The sequence below is a fragment of the Nicotiana sylvestris genome, chromosome 10 (genome assembly GCF_000393655.2).
Source record: "Nicotiana sylvestris chromosome 10, ASM39365v2, whole genome shotgun sequence".
Classification (NCBI taxonomy): Eukaryota; Viridiplantae; Streptophyta; class Magnoliopsida; order Solanales; family Solanaceae; genus Nicotiana; species Nicotiana sylvestris.
The window spans coordinates 61,164,091-61,184,577 of record NC_091066.1 but is presented as its reverse complement, the minus strand read 5'-3'; positions in this window follow the sequence as shown (position 1 = coordinate 61,184,577).

Genomic DNA, 20,487 nt, shown 5'->3' with positions numbered 1-20,487 from the left:
ATGCCTTCCTCTATTCTTAAAGCGATACAATTTTTTCTTGTTCATAATAACTATAAGCTAATTACTAAACTTGGAAGCCATTCAATTAACAGTTCATGAAATAAATTGCTACATGGTTTTAAAATAGTAGAGTACAACACAAGATAGATTGCAATATGAAACCTTCTGGTTCCAAACCTTAAGAATTTAAACAGATTCAAACAAATTCCCATAGCAGCACTGGTTTCAACAGGCTAACACAAATCTGAAGCATGCTATATCTTCTGATGTTTCTGCTGCACTAATTCTTTACCACCCGCCCATATGATCAAAAACTTCAAATATTTAAACTGAACAAATGGAAAGAAGCATTTGTCCAACACTACAACGAAGTCTAGAAATACAATAAACAAGAACTAAACAGCCTCTGAACATATGCAGACTGGTCTTTAAATACAAAACGAACTCAGTTGCATTTTCAACAAGACTCCAGGTTTTCCATACTCAAAACACATTTTATAACTTCACTTGCCATTCAATGGTTCAAAGAAATACCTGGAAATAAAAGAGTAACAAAGAAGTGAAGAATCAACAAGTGAAATAACAGGGAATCAGCAGCAAGTCCAGTAACAAAGAGCAAACCAGCAAAGCAATTTCAGAACCCAGAAAATGAAGTACTGCAGCCCAGAAATTAGTTTAAAATGCACAGTCTAAGCAACAGACCTCTAAACCAATCTCAATGACTAAGTCTCAAGCCATTTCTAAGTTCAAATAATCAAGAAATCGATTCAGAAAGAAGAGGATTTCATATTTCAAAACTAAATTCCAATGAAACAATTGTTTCTGCAAAAAGTTTCAGCCGTTTAGTTGTTTTCAGAAATTTTCCCCTCTTCTCAAAATCTGGCTTTAGCTTCGAGTAAGAATGCCTTTATAGGCAAGGCGTTAGGGCAGCCCAAATGAATTCAGTTTTGCATTTTTTTACCCTTTTTGAATATTTATTCTTGCTTAAGTATCCTTAGTGTACAAATCAGATTTTCAGTTAAGTCCCCATCCCAGCTTCTAGGAAGCTTCCTCAGTTAGTTACAGATTATTCCTTTAGCTTAAATCCCTAAATCACCTCTTGTGAGCCCTGTTTTTACCTTAAGAGACCAGACAACACATGGGTCAAATTGACCCAATTCAAATGTTATGGGTCTCTAAATTCAGGTCGAATCCCCTCTTGGGCTGTTGGTTTTATCGAAGCCTCATTTCAAAATCGAAAGCTCAGAGGCCTTTACCAGTTCGTTTACAGAGTCTTAAAGACTCGTGCAATTTTGGGCCCAAAGAAACTTTAAAAAAAACATAAAACAAATACTAATTAAACAATTTCTAAAACTAACATGCAAATACGGATGACTCGAAGAGATGAAAAGATAAAAAAATAAAAATCAGAAAAATGAAAGAAAGAGTAGAAGAAGCTGAAAAGAGAACAAAAATAAAAAATTAAATATCAAAAGGTAAAGAAAAGAAAAATACCTAAAAGGAAATCTCGGACCAGAATTGATGAACCTTCGAACAACTCCGATTTGACTCAAAACAAGTATTAACTGTATGTTCTCAACGAAAACAAACAATTAATACCCGTTTCAAGCCCTATCACTCAAAGAAATTGGAAAGCTTGACGGACTTCTTTTCTTTTTGTTTCTAGATAAAAAACAGGCCGATTTGGTGAGGATCTAAGGAGAAATGGTGATGGATTAGGGCTAAGGGAAGGCTGGTGGTTGCATGGGTGAGTTTTGGGGTTGAACAGAGGTGGTGCCGCTACCGGAGAAGATAAGGGCGACGCTAGGGTTTCCCTTTTAAATCAAGATTCGAGGCGTTCCGGACAGATTTGAAAGAAAAAGAGTGATGATTCGGTGTTGATTGGGACCGGCATCGCCGGCCTGAGGCGGTGGGATTTCGGGGCGGCGTTAGAGTTTTGGGTAAGGGTCTCGGGAAAAGGGTGAGGTGAGGGAGATGAAATAAGGGGGGGGTAGGGTAACGTTTGGACATATATATATTATTGATTCCCCAGTTCCGGACCGTTGGATTAAGGAGATCCAATGGCCGTGATCAAAGGGTAATCAAACGACGTCGTTTCGGTTACTGGGGGGGGGGGGTTGGACCGGGTTGGACCTGGATCTGGGCCGGTTCTGGACGGGTAATGAGGCATAATCGTTTGGGCCTAGGGAATTTTAAATAAAAATGGCCCAAACAGAGTTCTTATTCAAATTCTTTTCTATTTCTTTTTCAGTTTCAAATCCTTTTCCCTTTCAAATTAAAATAAAATCAAAATTAATTTTTTTTAAAACCAAATTAACCTACCCAATAAGATTAATCACTCATCATAGTATTTACATTAATTAATTAAACTCCAAATTTAAAGAAAACTATAAAATTCAAAATTTAAGTGTTAAAATGCAAAATGAACTATTTTTGTGATTTTCATATTTTATAAAACAAACTAATTTACTGATTAATCTAAAAATGTCAAATTAAATCCTAAATGCAGTGCGCGATATTTTTACTATTTTTCATGATTTAAATAAAATTAATTATGCACACAAAATGTAAACAAACACGAAAATTGAGCAATTAATTCCTAAAAACCAAATAATAAAAAGAAAAATCCTAATTCTGGAGATTCTGTAGGAGTAATTCATGCGACGCAAAAATGACGTGCTCACAGCTTCCCCTCTTTGCTCGGAGACACAAAGGGTTTTCGGGCAAAGATAAAATGAGCAATTATGAGGGATTTTTGCCCGTTTGGAAACTTCATGAGAAACATTTTTGAAAAGAGTCTGTCCGAACCTTGCTTCAAGGCTGCCTACATATCCTTGGCTATAAAGGAATCAGGTCAGTGTAGTTCTGGAAATTTCGATAGCTGGGACTACCGGGAGCTGTGATTTCACTGTTGCTGCTGCAGTTACTACTTGTTTACCTCTTGATTACACTGAAAAGGAAAATCCAAAGCTAAGCTAACTAGGCCTATCAGCTACGAGTTACAAAATTCCTATCTATAAATCTCTTAAAACTTGATCTTGAGTCTTAACTGATTTTGCTGTGGACCTCGATCTGAATCTTGATGCTCGCAAGCTGTAGGTGCTGACTCTTCTTCAGCATTGGATCAAGGTGGGACAAGCGAAGTTTGTGACTTCAATTATTTCTTGAGCAGTCCGCATCTTTCTCCGCTTCAGCCTTTTGAATTCAGCCCTTTTTGTTCTTTTCCTTCTTTCTTTATTCTGAATTGAGACTCATTCTTTCGGTCATCTCGAACCCTATGTCTCGAGGTACAACCTGCTCAGACACCAAAAACAAACAAACGAACAAAATTTTTCTGCCCCTGTTTTCACTAGGAAAATTTCGTGAGTTATTTGCAACAAAATCTAAACTATTCAGGGGATGGAGACCTATATCTAAAATGTCAACTCAGGGATTGGGGCCCTAATGTTGGCGAAAAGGCGACTAAGGAATGGAGGCCCTATGTCTAAAAGGCTCAACTCAGGGATTAGAGCCCTAATGTTGGCAAAAGGCGACTAGGGAATGGAGGCCCTATATCTAAAAAGCTCAACTCAGGGATTGGAGCCCTAATGTTGGCAAAAGGCGACTAGGGAATGGAGGCCCTATGTCTAAAAAGCTCAACTCAAGGATTGAAGCCCTAATGTTGGCAAAAGGCGACTAGGGAATTGAGGCCCTATGTCTAAAAGACTCAACTTAGGGATTGGAGCCCTAATGTTGGCAAAAGGCGACTAGGGAGTGGAGGCCCTATGTCTAAAAAGCCCAACTCAGGGATTGGAGTCCTAATGTTGGCAAAAGGCGACTAGGGAATGGAGGCCCTATGTCTAAAAAGCTCAACTCAGGGATTGGAGCCCTAATGTTGGCAAAAAGGCAACTAGGGAATGGAGGCCCTATGTCTAAAAAGCTCAACTAAAGGATTGGAGCCCTAATGTTGGCAAAAGGCGACTAGGGAATGGAGGCCCTATGTCTAAAAGGCTCAACTCAGGGATTGGAGCCCTAATATTGGCAAAAAGGTAACAAATTGAGGTTGAGAATCTAAGCTATCATTTTGTTTGGATTTTCTTATTTTCTTTCTTTTTTCATTTTCATTTCATTTTTCATTTTTTTATAAAATGCAGGAAAGAACTTGGAGGAAACTTCCCTTTTTGGATTGATTATTTTCTGCAAAGCTGTTTCTAGCTTTTTCACATCTTTTCCTTTTCGGCTGCACCTGCTTCTTGCACGGTTGCTCTGGATTGCACCTATTTCAAATTTTTCTTTTTTCAAACAAAGAACAATTGTTAGTTTGAAACGGTGGTCAGTTTTTGTGGCCTTAATTGCATTGATCACTTGATCTCGGCCCAACTCTTTTGGTGAGAACCTATGCTGTTTAGTGGTTTTCTGAAGATTGATCTATCTTTCAAACCGAGGGACTTAGCTTTTAAGATTTCATGACGGCTTACCCACGTGGGGCTTCGACCCTTTCACTTTATTCCACCTTTAGGCTTTTGCCTTTGGCTTTCTTTTCCTTTTCAATAAATCTGATTTCAAAGCATCAGCCATCATGGCCAGTCGAGATCGACTTGATGCACCCGCTGAGGCTGGGTACTTTTCTTTAGCTTCTGTTAGGCAGGACCCTGCAAAGCCAATCTTGCCACCTTTTCTTTGTATTAGTTTCAGAAACAGAGTTAGACCGAAAGGGATTCAAGGAAAAGTAAGCAAAGGCAAGAAAATGAATTTAGAGAGAACTGTCCCTTTCGGGGAGGAAGGACGGACTTATCTGGGGTGCATGCAGACTTCAATAGACATGACATGCTTCTTGGACTGGATGCCCGATCCGCACAACTATCCAACTTCTCACATACCCATTGCGACCTGTGTTTTTAAACCGAGAAACCTTGCCAGCACTATTTCAATACCAATGGTGGTGAGGGATTTCTTCTTTTTGATCAGCGGCGCCCTTTGCGGGTTTTTGACAATCAACCTCTCTTATTTCTCTTCTCACCGTCGCCTTATAGTGCTCTTTATGAGTTTTCACTAACAAGACTCTCTCATTTTTTATTTCTCTGCTTGCCATCGCCTCATGGTGCCCGTGTGGGTTTTCACCAATACGACTCTCTCATTTTATTTCTCTCGTTTGATTGCATCGGATCCAAACAGTTGTGTTTTCTAATTCCGATGCCTCTGCTGATTGATCAGAAGGACTTGAACAAGGTTTGGGTAAAAAGAATCTAATAAAATTACAACTTTGGAACCGTTCAGGTAGGCTCATTGCCGAACTATTATAACATTTGCCCCAGCTTCACTTTTGGGGAAAATTGGATTTTTGTTTTGGTGTGACTGAACCCCAGGGAGAGGTTGCCTACGTATCCTTTCGGAATCAAGTCAAATGTAGTTCAGGGAAACATTTGTTTTGTTGTTTTTGCTTTTGCTTTTTTTTAAACACTTTACGGTTCCCAAGAGGGTAATCAAAGAAGAGTAACCGACTCAAATGGGTTTGCAACGGGTGGGGAGTGTTTGGGTAGCGAGAATGAAATCCTTCGTCATCCCAAATGGACAAAGTTGTCACTGCAGAAAAGCTAAACATAATACCTTTTGACTGCATCCGCATTTACAGCTGCTTCAGGATCATTCCCTTCGATATCGCCTAGATACAATGCCCCTTTTGGCAATATCTTTCTGATGATGTATGGGCCCTTCCAATTAGTAGCAAATTTTCCTTTTGCCTATTGGTGATGGGGAAGGATGAGCCTTAACACGAGTTGCCCTACTTCGAAATTTCTAGGCCGCACTTTCTTGTTGTAGGCACGGGCAATTCTTTGTTGGTACAACTGCCCGTGGCAGACCGTGACCATTCGCTTTTCATCGATCAAGGTTAACTATTTCAGCCGGGTTTTAACCCACTCATTGTCTTCAATTTCAGCTTCAAAGATGATGCAGAGAGAGGGAATTTCAACCTCTGCGGGTATTACGGCTTCATTGCCATAAACCAAAAGATACGGGGTGGCTCCAGTTGACGTGCGCACGGTAGTGCGATATCCCAACAATGCAAACGGTTACTTTTCATACCACTGCCTGGAACTTTGAATCATCTTTCTCAAAATCTTTTTGATGTTTTTGTTTGCTGCTTCGACGGCACCATTGGCTTTGGGCCGATAAGGAGTAGAGTTCCGGTGCATTATCTTGAATTGTTCGCATATCTCTCCCATCAAATGACTATTCAAGTTTGCAGCATTGTCTATTATAATAGTTGTAGGAATGCCAAAATGGCAGATAAGATTGGAGTGCACGAATTCCACCACAACTTTCTTAGTGACGGATTTGAGAGTGATGGCTTCAACCCATTTCGTGAAGTACTCAATGGAAACTAGTATGAATCTGTGCCCATTTGAGGCTTTTGGCTTGATTAGCCCAATGACGTCCATACCCCTGGCAACAAATGGCCAAGGTGCTGACATGAGATGCAGTTCTGTGGGAGGTGCATGAATCAAATCCCCGTGCACCTGACACTGATGACACTTCCGGACATAGTTGAAACAGTCCTTTTCCATGGTCATCCAGTAATAGCCCGCTTGAAGGATTTTCTTTGCTAAAACATGCCCGTTCATGTGGGGTCTGCATACTCCCGCGTGTACCTCATGCATGATTCTTCCAACCTCTTCCGCGTCAACACATCTTAACAAGTTGAGGTCTGGAGTTCTCTTGTACAAGACATCACCACTCAAAAAGAAACCACTCGCATGTCGCCTAATGGTTCTCTTCTGGTCTCCACTGGCTTGCTCGGGATATTCTTGAGTTTTCAAAAACCTTTTGATGTCATGATACCATGGTTGGGTATTTGGTGCTATTTCAATCATATTACAATAACCATGACTTTCCCGAATTTGGATTTCCAATTGATCAATGTAGGCATTGCCTGGGTACGACAGCATTGAGGCTAAAGTGGCAAGTGCATCATTTAGTTCATTGTGGAAGCGAGGAATGTACCTGAACTCTATTGACTTGAATCGTTTGCCAAGTTCTTCCACATGTTGCCTATAAAGAATAAGCTTGACGTCGCGGGTTTCCTATTCTCCCTGAGCTTGTCGGATAATCAAATTTGAGTCTCCCATGATTAACAGTTCTTCAACATCTTGGTCGATTGTCATGTTCATGCCCATAATGCAAGCTTCGTACTTGCCAGTGTTGTTTTTGCAGAAAAACTGAAGCCTAGCGGTGGCCGGGTAATGATGACCGGTGGGAGAGATCAAGATTGCCCCAATTCCGACACCTTTTGCGTTTACCACTCCATCGAAGAACATTTTCCAAGCATTGATGTCTTCAGATATTGCCTTAACCGAGTTTACCTCTTCATCCGGGAAGTAAGTATTCAAAGGTTGGTATTCATCATCGACCAGATTTTCAGCCAAATGATCTGCTAACGTCTGGGCTTTCATTACCGTACGAGTGACATATACTATGTCAAATACCGTAAGTAGGATCTGCCACTTTGCTAGTCTCCCAGTGGGCATTGGCTTCTGGAATATGTATTTTAAAGGATCCAACCTAGTTATGAGGTAAGTGGTGTAGTCTTGCAAATAATGCCTCAGCTTCTAAGCGACCCATGTCAAAGCGCAACAGGTCCTTTCCAACAAAGTGTATTTGGCTTCATAACTGGTGAATTTCTTGCTCAGATAGTAAATATCCTGCTCTCTCTTTCCAGTCACATCGTGTTGCCCGAGGACGCACCCGAAAGAATTTTCCAAGACTGTCAAGTACAAGAACAAAGGCCTCCCTGGCTCAGGTGGGACCATGACTGGCGGATTCGACAGATATTCCTTGATTTTATCAAAAGCTCCTTGACATTCATCTGTCCATTTGACTGCTGCATCTTTCTTCAACAATTTGAATATGGGTTCACATGTGTATGTCAACTGGCAATGAATCGGCTGATGTAGTTCAATCTACCTAACAGACTCATAACATCCTTCTTGGTTTTCGGAGGAGGCAATCTCGAATAGACTTTATCTTTATTGGGTCTAACTCGATGCCCCTCCGACAGATGATGAATCCCAAGAGTTTGCCGGATGGTACCCCAAATGCACATTTGGCTGGGTTCAACTTCAAATTATATTTGCACAGCCGCTGAAAAATCTTTTTCAAGTCCCGAACGTGGTCGTCCTGGATTTTGGATTTGATGATTACATCGTCCACATACACCTCTATCTCTTGGTGCATTATATCGTGAAAAATGGCTGTCATGGTCCTCACATAGGTTGCCCCGGCATTCTTGAGACCAAATGGCATGACCCTGTAACAGTATGTACCCCAAGGTGTGGTAAAATCTGTCTTCTCTACATCTTCTTCATCCATCAACACCTGGTGATATCCTGCGTAACAATCCACGAAGGACTATATCTCATGCTTGGCGCAGTTATCAACAAGGATGTGGATGTTCGGCAAAGGGAAGTTATCTTTTGGACTTGCCTTGTTTAATTATCTATAATCCACACATACTCGGGTCTTCCCGTCTTTCTTTGGCACTGGGACTACATTAGCTAACCATGTGGTGTACCGGACAACTCGGATCACCCCCGCTTTTAACTGCTTGGTGACTTCTTCTTTGAGCTTGTCGCTGATATTAGTTTTGAACTTCCTTTGCTTTTGTTGGACTGGGGGACAATCGGGGTATGTTGGCAACTTGTGAACCACAAAATCAACACTCAGCCCTGGCATGTCGTCATATGACCAAGCAAACACATCTTTGAACTCAAACAAGAGTTAGATTAATGCGTCTCAAGTTTTTCAGTCTGTGAAAATGCTTATCTTGGTTTCCCTGATTTCTTTAGAACTACCCAAATTAACCGGTTCAGTATCATTTAAGTTCGGCTTAGGTTTATTCTCAAATTATTCTAATTCTCGATTTATTTCCCTAAAATCCTCCTCTTCATCGTATTCCGTCTCTTGGTTCATTATTTCGCAATTAGACAACATGTTTGGATCTGGGCATGAAGTCCGAAAGCATGTCATATTATTTAAAGCCGCATTATTAGAAATGAAAGAAAAGAGAAAATGACAAAATAAAAAAGAATAAAGAAAGATGAACGATGAAATATTGATTTAATTTCTTGAAATTTGAAGATAACAAGGTTTACATCGGAAAATTAAAAGACAAGAAGCTAAAGAAAACATCCGAGTTACACCCTGAAATAACTCGTGATGCAGAAAAGGAGGCAGGACAGGTCTACCAGGACTCCCGCCTGATCGGGAATGGCATAGCCTTCCAATTCTGAAGCTTGGCGTAAGGTCCCATATACAACACCTCAGCGGTGCTTGAGCCTTCCCCTGGCTGAACCATGTGGGCTTCATACAGTATCTTCCTCATCTCCCCACAGATCTCTTCAATCTCTTCCGCCGTGAAGACCTCATGTTCTTCTTCCTTATGGTATTTTGGCTTGACAAATGTTCTGTACAGTTACGACACTGGTTGAGGCAAGACCCAACCATCATCCTTTCTATCATTTGCCCATTTTACATCTGCTGGAGTGGGTCGGAAGCCTATCCCAAAGAACTTTTCACTGGCGGTCAGGGTGACAGGTTCAGTTATTCCTTGCAATGATTTGCCGAGCCCCTTTCCTGGTTTGAATCCATGTTTGATCATTTCTTTGGCCACCATGATTGTTGCATTATAAAGAAAGGGTTGAGGGCAAGGGTTTCCCTTTTTGTACTGGTCTACGACCACAATTTCAAAGGCTTGGTAAACTATGTGCTCACTCCCCTCTCTCGCTTCAAGGCATGGGGCTGATGGGTCCCGATAAATTAATTGCTCGTCTTCCCCGTGGACCACAATCTCTTGATCTTCATATTCAAATTTTACCATCTTATGGAGGGTAGAGGGTACATCCCCTGCTGCATGAATCCATGGCCTTCCCAAGAGAAAATTGTAGGATGTGTCCATGTCCAGAACCTAGAAGGTTACTTCAAAGTCTACTGGGCCGATGGTCAGAATCAGATCGATCTCTCCAATTGTGTCCCTTTTTATACCATCAAAAGCCCATACACAGACATTGTTGGGTCGAATTCTTTCGGTCTCGATTTCCATGCGCTATAGAGTTGAGAGTGGGCAGATGTCTACCCCAGAGCCTCCGTCCAACATAACCCTTTTCACATAGTACCCTTCGCATTTGACTGTCAGGTGCAAGGCTTTGTTATGCGCGGCTCCTTCTGGGGGCAAGTCATTTTTGCTGAAGGAAATCTGGTTAATTGCAAAAAACCTTTCTGCCATCCTCTCCAACTGTTCTACAGAAGTCTCAACAGGAACATATGCTTCGTTGAGGGTCTTGATCAATACCTTCTGATGTTCGGTGGAGTTCATCAGCAAAGCCAACAAGGAGACTTGTTCGGGAAATTTTCGAAGCTGATCGATCACCTTATAATCCGCCATTTTCATCTTTTGAAAGAAAGTCTCCACTTCTTTGGCACTCACGGGCTTCTTAGATAGGAAGCGCTTTCGAGTGGCATTGTTCACCTCTTCCAAGTTAGAATACTTTTCAACGGGGTTATTTTCTTGAACTTCTCCTGAAATTACTTTGCCCTTATAAGTCACCACCGTTTTGTTGTAGTTACAGGGCACAGCGGTAGGATCTATCATGGGCCTCTGTGGTGCACTTCCAATAAACACGGGCTCACTCAGCCTTGGTGGATTAATTGGCCCCTGAATCACATAGGCTCCCTTGGGCACATACATTTGGGCTGCCTTGTTCAGATCGAATCTCCTAGGAGGACTCAAAGTCCTCTGTTTTTCTTTGCGACCCCGAGAGACATAGAGAACAACATCTTTGGGAGGTGTTGCCCCAATTCCCGCTTCAACTTTCTTCTATGATTTTGGAGGGGTGGTTTTGTTTTTTTTTTTCTCCCCTTTGTCTTGCTTCGGGGCAGCTTTTGGTTTCTTTTCTACGTCAGCAATGGCAGTGATGACCTTTAATGCCGGGTCAAATTCCTTGTCCTCACAAATCATTCCGATTACCGGCCCGTTGTTGTGGGCCGACAGTGGGTTGTTAGTCACATTGGAAATATCTTCATCCCTTAGCACTATCTTCCTTTGTTCTATCAAGTTTTCCACAGCTCTCTTCAGAGTCCAACAGTCATCCGTGTCATGCCCTTCTGCCCCTGAGTGATAGGCGCATCGGGTACCGGCTCTATAAGCGGGTGATGCTAGGTTTTGCCTGGTTTGAGGAACTGGCTGGAGCAGATCATTTGGACAAGCTTTGGAAACAGACTGGAGTAGGATTCGTCGATTGGTGTGAAATTTGGCCTTCTAGGTGGCTTACGAGGGGGAAAATTATTTTGTGGAGGAAGGGGGTTGTATTGGTTTTGGTAAGGAGGCTGGTTTCTAGGAAATGTAGCTTAGTTACGGTTGGCTTGTTGATGTGGACGGACATAAGGTTGAGCATTCATGACTGTGTATGGATGAGGAGCATAGGCCATGTCTTGGTGGGGGTAATAGTGTTGCAGGGTCCTTTCCGGGAGAAGGGATCTGGGAGTACGGTGTTTTCTTTTACCCGACACTGCCATGGATGTTTCTTCCTTTTTCTTGCCTTTTGCTATTCCTCCGGACCCACCCTGAATGGCTTGGGAAGTAGCTCTGATAGCGTATTGGCTTAGAATTCGACCCATTTTTAACCCGTTTTCAACCATTTCGCCAATCTTGATGGCTTCAGCGAACTGTTTACCCATGGCGGACATTATATTTTGGAAATAGTCGGCTTCCTGAGCTTGTAAGAAAACTGTGACAATTTCAACCTCATCCATTAAAGGTTTTACCCTAGATGCCTGCTCTTGCCATTTAACTGCGTACTCCCGGAAGCTTTCCGAGGATTTCTTTTTCAAGTTCATCAATGAGTTCCTATTTGGAGCAATATCAATGTTATACTAGAAATGCCTGACGAAGTCTTTAGCAAGATCATCCCAGATGTGCCAACGGGATATATCCTGGTCCATATACCACTCAGAAGCGATGCCAACCAGACTTTCTCTGAAATATGCCATGAGCAGTTCTTCCTTTCCACCGGCCCCTCGCAATTTATTGCAATATTTCTTGAGATGAGCAATAGGATCACCGTGCCCGTCTTACTTCTCAAATTTTGGGGTTTTGAATCCCAATGGTAGGTGAACATGGGGAAACATGCACAAGTCGGCATAGGATACACTTTTCTGTCCACTCAGGCCTTGTATGCTTTTGAGACTCTATTCCATACTTCTCATCTTCCTCACAATCTCTTCTTGCTCAGGAATTTTGGCGGTCTTTTCTTGACCCGCAGTGAACTCAAATTGGGGCGGCTGAGAGTAAGTATAAGTGGGAAATTCCCACTGAGGAGGTTCCATTTGGAAGGTGGGTGTTTGGAAGGTAAAAGCTGAGGGGTCAAAACTGGGCCTAGGTAGTGTAGGTTGTGCTGTGGCTGAGCATGGGGGAGCGATGAAGATATTCGAAGCTGCACCAGACATTGACACCTGGGGACGAACCTCAGAAGGTGTTCCCACAAAATGAGATGAAATAGTTGGGTGTCCTAATGGGGTATTTGGGTGACTGATCGGAACAGTGAAAGTACCACTTGCTCTAGGAAAAAGTTCGGGGAATCCCGGGATGGCACTTGGTGGCTCTCTTCCATTTACCCAAGCGTTCCACATTTCCATAACCCGAAGATGCAGGATTCTATTTTCTTTGGCAGCTGCTGATTCTGAGGTCGGGACGCCTGAGATAGGACTGTCATCCATGATGGGAATTGTTGGTAGAGTCATTTCTGAAGACATTTCGACGCTCCCTTTTGATCTAGTAAAGTATGGGTGTGAAGCCAAGTTACCACAAAAACCAACCACCGTTCTATAAAAACCTGAACTGATTACAACAACAAATGGTTAGTTTGAAACAAATAACAGATAGGTAATCACATGTTGGGGTGTGATGCACCTATACAGTTAAATGTGTTTCTACATGTTTTGCAACGGTTGCATGTTTCATTCCAGCTTTACTTACTATTGTTTTTTATTTTTTCCAATTCCACTCTCTCTCTCAACATTTTCTTCTTTTGGTTATTCTTTCTCTTCTCTCTTCTTCTTATTCTTTTTTTCCTTTTTTTTGGATTATGATCGAATCCTATGTAGATTGCCTACGTATCATGACCCCGCATGAATCAGACCAAGCATAGTTCTGGGGCGTTAAAAATGTAAAAATAAATAATAGAATATTTTGGAATTTTTAATTCTTCATAAAAAGGAAATACTTTGGATTACAATGATTTAAAGCTAAAAGACTCAAAAAGGAAAACAACAGACTCCAAAAACACGATGACAATACAGACTCACAAATTGACTTAACAGACTCAAAAGAAAAATACCGAATCGAAAATAAACTATCAGTCTTCAACAGAAAAGAAAGATATAGACTCCAGTAAAATCAAGAATACATTAATGCTCCTGATGCCCCCAGGACATCATTCGGTCTCGCCGCGGGCCTAAATGCGAGATCCCCTTGTAGTCGCTCCAAATCACGCATAACATGGCAGACAAAAGTCGTCACTGCAGGGAAAAAGGTGGTACGAGTCATGTCTTTGCACGTTTGGCATTTCATGGCAATGTATTCAACGATGGTTCTGATCCTTTCTCTAATTCTGCCCTTTTCCTGAAGCAACCGCCCTATCTTCTGATTCCGGGTTTCCAACACTTGAGAGTCATGAAGGCGTTGATCTTGCAACTGCTGCATTCCTTCCTCCATTTGAGCTATCAAGTCATAACAGTATTCTTTATCGGCTTTAAAATCTTTAGCCTGCTTGGCTGCCTCATTCTCGAGAGTGGTTACCTTTCTTCTTAGGCTAGTGATAGTCCCTTCATAGTTCCTCTTCATTTGTTGCACAAACCGTGCGTGCTCTTCTGCCTTATTTGTCCATTGTGTTCGGATTTTTGCTAGACTAGCTTCAAACTTTTCCAGGTCTTTTTGACATTCAACGACTTTCTTTTTAAGACCGCTTATAAGTCTTTCGTCAGCCCGGCTTCTTTCCAGGTTTCTAGCAGCTATTTTCATCTTCCGGATCTGAGCTTTGAGGGCCTCATTTTCCTGAGTTAGTTTTTTCTTTTCTCACTCATCTACAGCGGCTTGAACACCATTTTCAAACTGAAGCTCCATGACTCGCCTTTCCAACTGGCTTATTTTGGCCCTGTACTCGTTTTCTTTGGTCAACCAGTCCCACTGCACCTGAGCCCCATCGGTGAACTGTTGGACATGGGGTCTCTTTGCGGGCCTTTCAGAAATCTGGAATCTTTTGCCAAACTAGACAATATACTTAGGGTCCACTTCACCTCTAACTAGATCTCGCACCATGGTCTTAGGTTCAAGAAATCTACATTCATTCCATACTTGGCGAATTTTCCCTTCTGGAAATGTGGCTTTCGGGCCCAATTCAATGACATGTTTACTCAAATCTTCATCCTTGGGGACGGTTTGAAACCTTCCTAATTGGCGCAAACCTCTGTGTGGAGCATAAGGCTGGATGCTCCGGATGCCCATCAGGAGGAGGTAACACACTTCAACTGACATGTACACTGCTTCAGTGGCGGGAAGCCATCCAAATGCCCACTCAATTTTATCGTCAGTCAAGGATCTCAAATGTGCAAGCCAAACTTCAGCACCTTCGGGGAATTCAATACCTGCCACTCGGCTTCCAAACTCTTTAATGCAACTCAAACCGGTCAAACCGTAATTCATATACCCCACCTGGTGGCAGAGATGTTCTTGCATCCATAACTGTAGTAGCAGATTGCAACCTTGGAAGAACTTTCCTCCTTTCCGACAGATAGTCAGGCACGGTAAATTTCAGATAAGATCAGAGGAACCACAGAGCTATTGGTTTTCTTGATCGCCACATCGATCATTCCCACAAGACCTATCTCTATATTACCATCTTTTTGCGAACAAACTACAACACCCAAGAAGGCTACCATAAAAGCTAAACTCCGCCTTGCTTCCCATTTGTCTTTATTTCCAGCATGGGTTAGACCAGTGTTCGGTTCTTCAAAACCCTGGGGGTTACCATATCGATGATACAAGAACTGGAGCATGCAATACCCCTCAGATAAGTTTCTGTCCTGAATATCCCGACTAATACTTAGCAAATCCAGAAATCTGTGGGGAGATACTGGCCTTGGTGACAATGGATATCGACTTCTAAGGTTTCCATTAAGGCCCGCATAACCTGCAACCTCCTCCAATGTAGGTGTGAGCTCAAAGTCAGAGAAACGGAACACATTGCGAGTCGAGTCCCAAAAAGGTATTAAGGCTTCAATTATGTCCAACCTTGGGTTGACGTTCAATAGTCCGACAAGGCCTCCCAGAACTCCTACCACTATTTCTCTACTGCCTTTTCCTAGATCATTCCACCACATGTGGAGCTTTAAGGGGATCTCATCAAGGACTATGAAGGGTTCAATTTTGTTTGTGCTCATCCTGCACATTTATTAAGGTGATTTAATAACTCATTTTGACCCAAAAGAGTAACACCATTTTTCAAAGTTTTGCTTCAAAAATAAAATCCGGTTTTGCGGATACGGCCTTTCAGCACTTCGGGGAAGAACATTTTAAGGCTGTGCCAGTTAACCATTAAAAATGAACCAAGGTGGCTATTCTTGCAAAATAGCCTTCCGGCGCCCTTTTGGGGACATTCGACATATTTTAACCAAGAATGGCATCACCCGATTTATTTGTGACAAAAATTAAAATTTTGGTATTTTTGGGCTATTTTTGCAAAAAGGGAAGTTGGACTTGATGAGGGTTGCCTACGTATCCCACATCCAGTGAAAATCAAACTGGCGTAGTTCAGGCAGATTTGACAAAAATAAACCAACTATTTTTTTAAAACAGAAAATTTTCGGCAGAGTTTCAGCATATTTTGGACACTGGTTTTTCAAAACAAGTAATTATCTCTCTGAGCCCTCACATTGAGTTTCTTTTCCCAACTTTCTCCTATTATTCATAAGCCGATCAACATGCAAATCCGAAGCAAATAAATGCACAAGTAGCAAGTAAGATGCATCACGATGGTCTTTTCATTTCGAGTACACCTGTGCTAGACAGACCCAACCTCTGTGTTGAGTCTCCAAGGTCAAATGCACGTGATGCAAACAAACATTCCTACTACGGATTTGGCATGAGGCTTTGTTATACTAGGTTTAAAACCTGAGTTTATCGTTCTAGACCTGGCTTACCCGAGCGGACAACTCGAGCTAAGGGGGGGCAGCGTACCGGGAATACAGAAGCTTCACCGACTTAGCAACTTATCCGAACCTCGTTCTAAAATAGGAAAAGACTCTAGATAGAAGAGAAGCCACACGAAGTGCACCATTCTCCATGATTTAGAAGACTCAGAGAGAGGAAAGGTTTCGAGCAGTTTATATACAGTTCACAAAATATCAAAGCGGTAAAAGCATTTAGCACATTAGGCTCAAACATGTAGAAAAATCAGATAATAGATAAAGCCAATCATAACAGCTATTCTAAGCTCGAATTCTTGAACCCTGAACTAGAGATTCTGGGTTCGATCCCCAGCAGAGTCGCCAGAGCTGTCACACCTCCTTTTTACACACCCGAAGGTAGTACATAAGGAGTTTTTCCAATTTAAGTGACATTATTCGAAATGAGATTATTTATTTAATTCAGAGTCACCATTTGGAATAGTTTATTTGGTGTCCCAAGTCACCGATTTATTTTAAAATCCCAAATCGAGGAAAACTCGACTTTCCTTTTGAAGTCTGCGAACTAAAAATTCTAAATAAGGAATTCTATTAACCCGAGGGAAGGTGTTAGGCACCCTCGGATTCCGTGGTTCTAGCACGGTCGCTTAAACTATCATAATTAGCCTATTATCCGATTTTAAAAACATGTTTTAGCTTATGGTATAACTTTAAATTATTAATCACTTTTAATTAATTTTAGAAAGATTCAACGTTATCTAAAACACGTCTTTGAACCACGCCACATGAAATGCACCCGCAGTCCACGACACATTTTATTTAACGTTGTTGAGATTTGGATTTGGGTCATATGAAATGCACACCCGAGTTTAGGAAGGTAATATTATTAAAATACACGCCTAAAGCAACTACGCATTTTAAATTTGCGAGGGCCATGGAAATTTGCTAAATGGCACGCCTCGATTTCTAAGAATTTAAAAGATATAATTAAGTGAGGGCCACACGTTTTGAGATTTTATTTGGCGTGGCGCACCTCTAACCTGATTTTAAGAGTCTAATTATTTGAGGAAAGCTTAATGGGATTCTAATTATTTGTTCGACCCTATGTAGCAACTACTAAGCACTGTATTGAACAACCAAACACCTAAAAAAAGAAATTGCCTTCACAATAAAATAACTAAACGAAGGAGCTGAATTTTATGAAACGAACAGGCCCAACTAGCAAGAGGTAAATAATCCATTTACAGATGTCTTCAGGCTTGGGCCGAAGATGAGCCCAATTCTGAGGGAAGAAAGGACGTCTAGGGACAGTCGATTCTGAGGTCAAACCTTTTGTCAACTGGGCCAACATTGGGCCCAAACTTTAGAACCAAACCTTTGTACATAATCATTTTAATGCCAATCAACTAAGGGCATACAAGATATGAAATTAAACTAACATTTTATTTCTGCATTTTAACGTTTCAAGCACAGAGTAAAAGCTAAGTGTTCTGAATTTTAAATCACAACTTCAACTTAAATATGCTCATAAGTAAAACAGAAGTAAATCAGTGCCTCCCTCTATTCTTAATGCGATACCAATTTTTCTTGGTTACAATAACTATAAGCTAACTACTAAATTTGGAAGCCATTCAATTAACAGTTCATGAAATAAATTGCTACATGGTTTCCACATAGTAGAGTACAACACCAGATAGATTGCAATGTGAAACCTTCTGGTTCCAAACCTTAAGAACTTAAATAGATTCAAACAAATTCCCATAGCAGCACTGGTTTCAACAGGCTAACACAAATTTGAAGCATGCTTAACTCTTCTGAAGTTTCTACTGCACTAATTCTTTACCACCCGCCCATATGATCAAAAACTTCAAATATTTAAACTGAACAAATGGAAAGAAGCATTTGTCCAACACTGCAACAAAGTCTAGAAATACAATAAACAAAAACTAAACAGCCTATGAACATATGCAGACTGGTCTTCAAACACAAAACGAACTCAGTTGCATTTTCAACAAGACTCCAGGTTTTCCATACTCAAAACACATTTTAGAACTTCACTTGCAGTTCAATGGTTCAAAGAAATACCTGGAAATAAAAGAGTAACAAAGAAGTGAAGAATCAGCAAGTGAAATAACAGGGAATCAGTAGCAGGTCCAGTAACAAAGAGCAGACCAGCAAAGCAATTTCAGAACCCAGAAAATAAAGTACTGCAGCCCAGAAATCAGTTTCAAATGCACAGTCTAACCAACAGACCTCTAAACCAATCTCAATGACTAAGTCTCAAGCCATTTCTAAGTTTAAATAATCAAGAAATCGATTATGAAAGAAGAGGATTTCAGATTTCAAAACAAAATTCCAATGAAACAGTGTTTTCTGCAAAAAGTTTCAGCTGTTTAGTTGTTTTCAGAATTTTTCCCCTCTCCTCAAAATCTGGCTTTAGCTTCGAGTAAGAATGCCTTTATAGGCAAGGCGTTAGGGCAACCCAAATGAATTCAGTTTTGCATTTTTTACCCTTTTTGAATTTTTATTCTTGCTTAAGTATCCTTAGTATACAAATCAGATTTTCAGTTAAGTCCCCATCCCAGCTTCTAGGAAGCTTCCTCAGTTAGTTACAGATTATTTCTTTAGCTTAAATCCATAAATCACCCCTTGTGAGCCCTGTTTTTACCTTAAGAGAGAAGACAACACATGGGTCAAATTGACCCAATTCAAATGTTATGGGTCTGTAAATTCAAGTCGAATCCCCTCTTGGGCTGTTGGTTTTATCGAAGCCTCATTTCAAAATTGAAAGATCAGAGGCCTTTACCAGTTCGTTTACAAAGTCTTAAAGACTCATGCAATTCTGGGCCCAAAAAACTTAAAAAAAATATAAAATAAATACTAATTAAACAAGTTCTAAAACTAACATGCAAATACAGATGACTCGAAGAGATGGAAAGATAAAAAAATAAAAATCAGAAAAATAAAAGAAAGAGTAGAAGAAGATGAGAAGAGAACAAAAATAAAAAATTAAATATCAAAAGGTAAAGAAAAGAAAAATACCTAAAAGGAAATCTCGGACCAGAATTGATGAACCTTCGAACAACTCCGATTGACTCAAAACAAGTATTAACTATATGTTCTCAACGAAAACAAACAATTAATACCCGTTTCAAGCCCTATCACTCAAAGAAATTGGAAAGCTTGACGGACTTCTTTTCTTTTTATTTCCAGATTCAAAAACAGGCCGATTTGGTGAGGATCTAAAGAGAAATGGTGATGGATTGGAGCTGAGGGAAGGCTGGTGGTTGCAAGGGTGAGATTTGGGGTTGAACAGAGGTGGCGCCGCCACCGGAGAAAACAAGGGCGATGCTAGGGTTTCCCTTTTAAATCAAGATTCGAGGCGTTCAGGATAGATTCGAAAGAAAAGGAGTTATGATTCGGAACGGGGAGGTGAAGGGGAGTCTGGGGTGTTGATCTGGTGTTGATTGGGACCGGCGCCGCCGACCTGAGGCGGTGGAATTTCGGGGCGGCGTTATGGTTTTGGGAAAGGGTCTCCGGAGAAGGGTGAGGTGAAGTAGATGAAACGAGTGGGGTAGGGTAACGTTTGGACATATATATATATATATATTATTGATTCCCCAGTTCCGGACCGTTGGATTAAGGAGATCCAACGGCCGCGATCAAAAGGTAATCAAACGACGTCGTTTCGGTTACTGGGGGGTTTGGACCGGGTTGGACCCGGATCTGAGCCGGTTCTGGACGGGTAATGAGGCATAATCGTTTGGGCCTGGGGAATTTTAAATAAAAATGTCCCAAAGAGATTTCTTATTCAAATTCTTTTCTTTTTCTTTTTCAATTTCAAATCCTTTTCCCTTTCAAATTAAAATAAAACGAAAACCAAATTAACCTACCCAATTAGATTAATCACTCATCATAGTATTTACAATAATTAATTAAACTCCAAATTTAAAGAAAAACTATAAAATTCAAAATTAAAGAGTTAAAATGCAAAATGAACTATTTTTGTGATTTTCATATTTTATAAAATAAACTAATTTACTGATTAATCTAAAATTATCAAATTAAATCCTAAATGCAGTGCGTGATATTTTTACTATTTTTCATGATTTAAATAAAATTAATTATGCACACAAAATGTAAACAAACACAAAAATTGAGCAATTAATTCCTAAAAACCAAATAATAAAAAGAAAAATCCTAATTCTGGAGATTCTGTAGGAGTAATTCATGCGAGGCAAAAATCACGTGCTCACAGATACACAAGGAGATAGA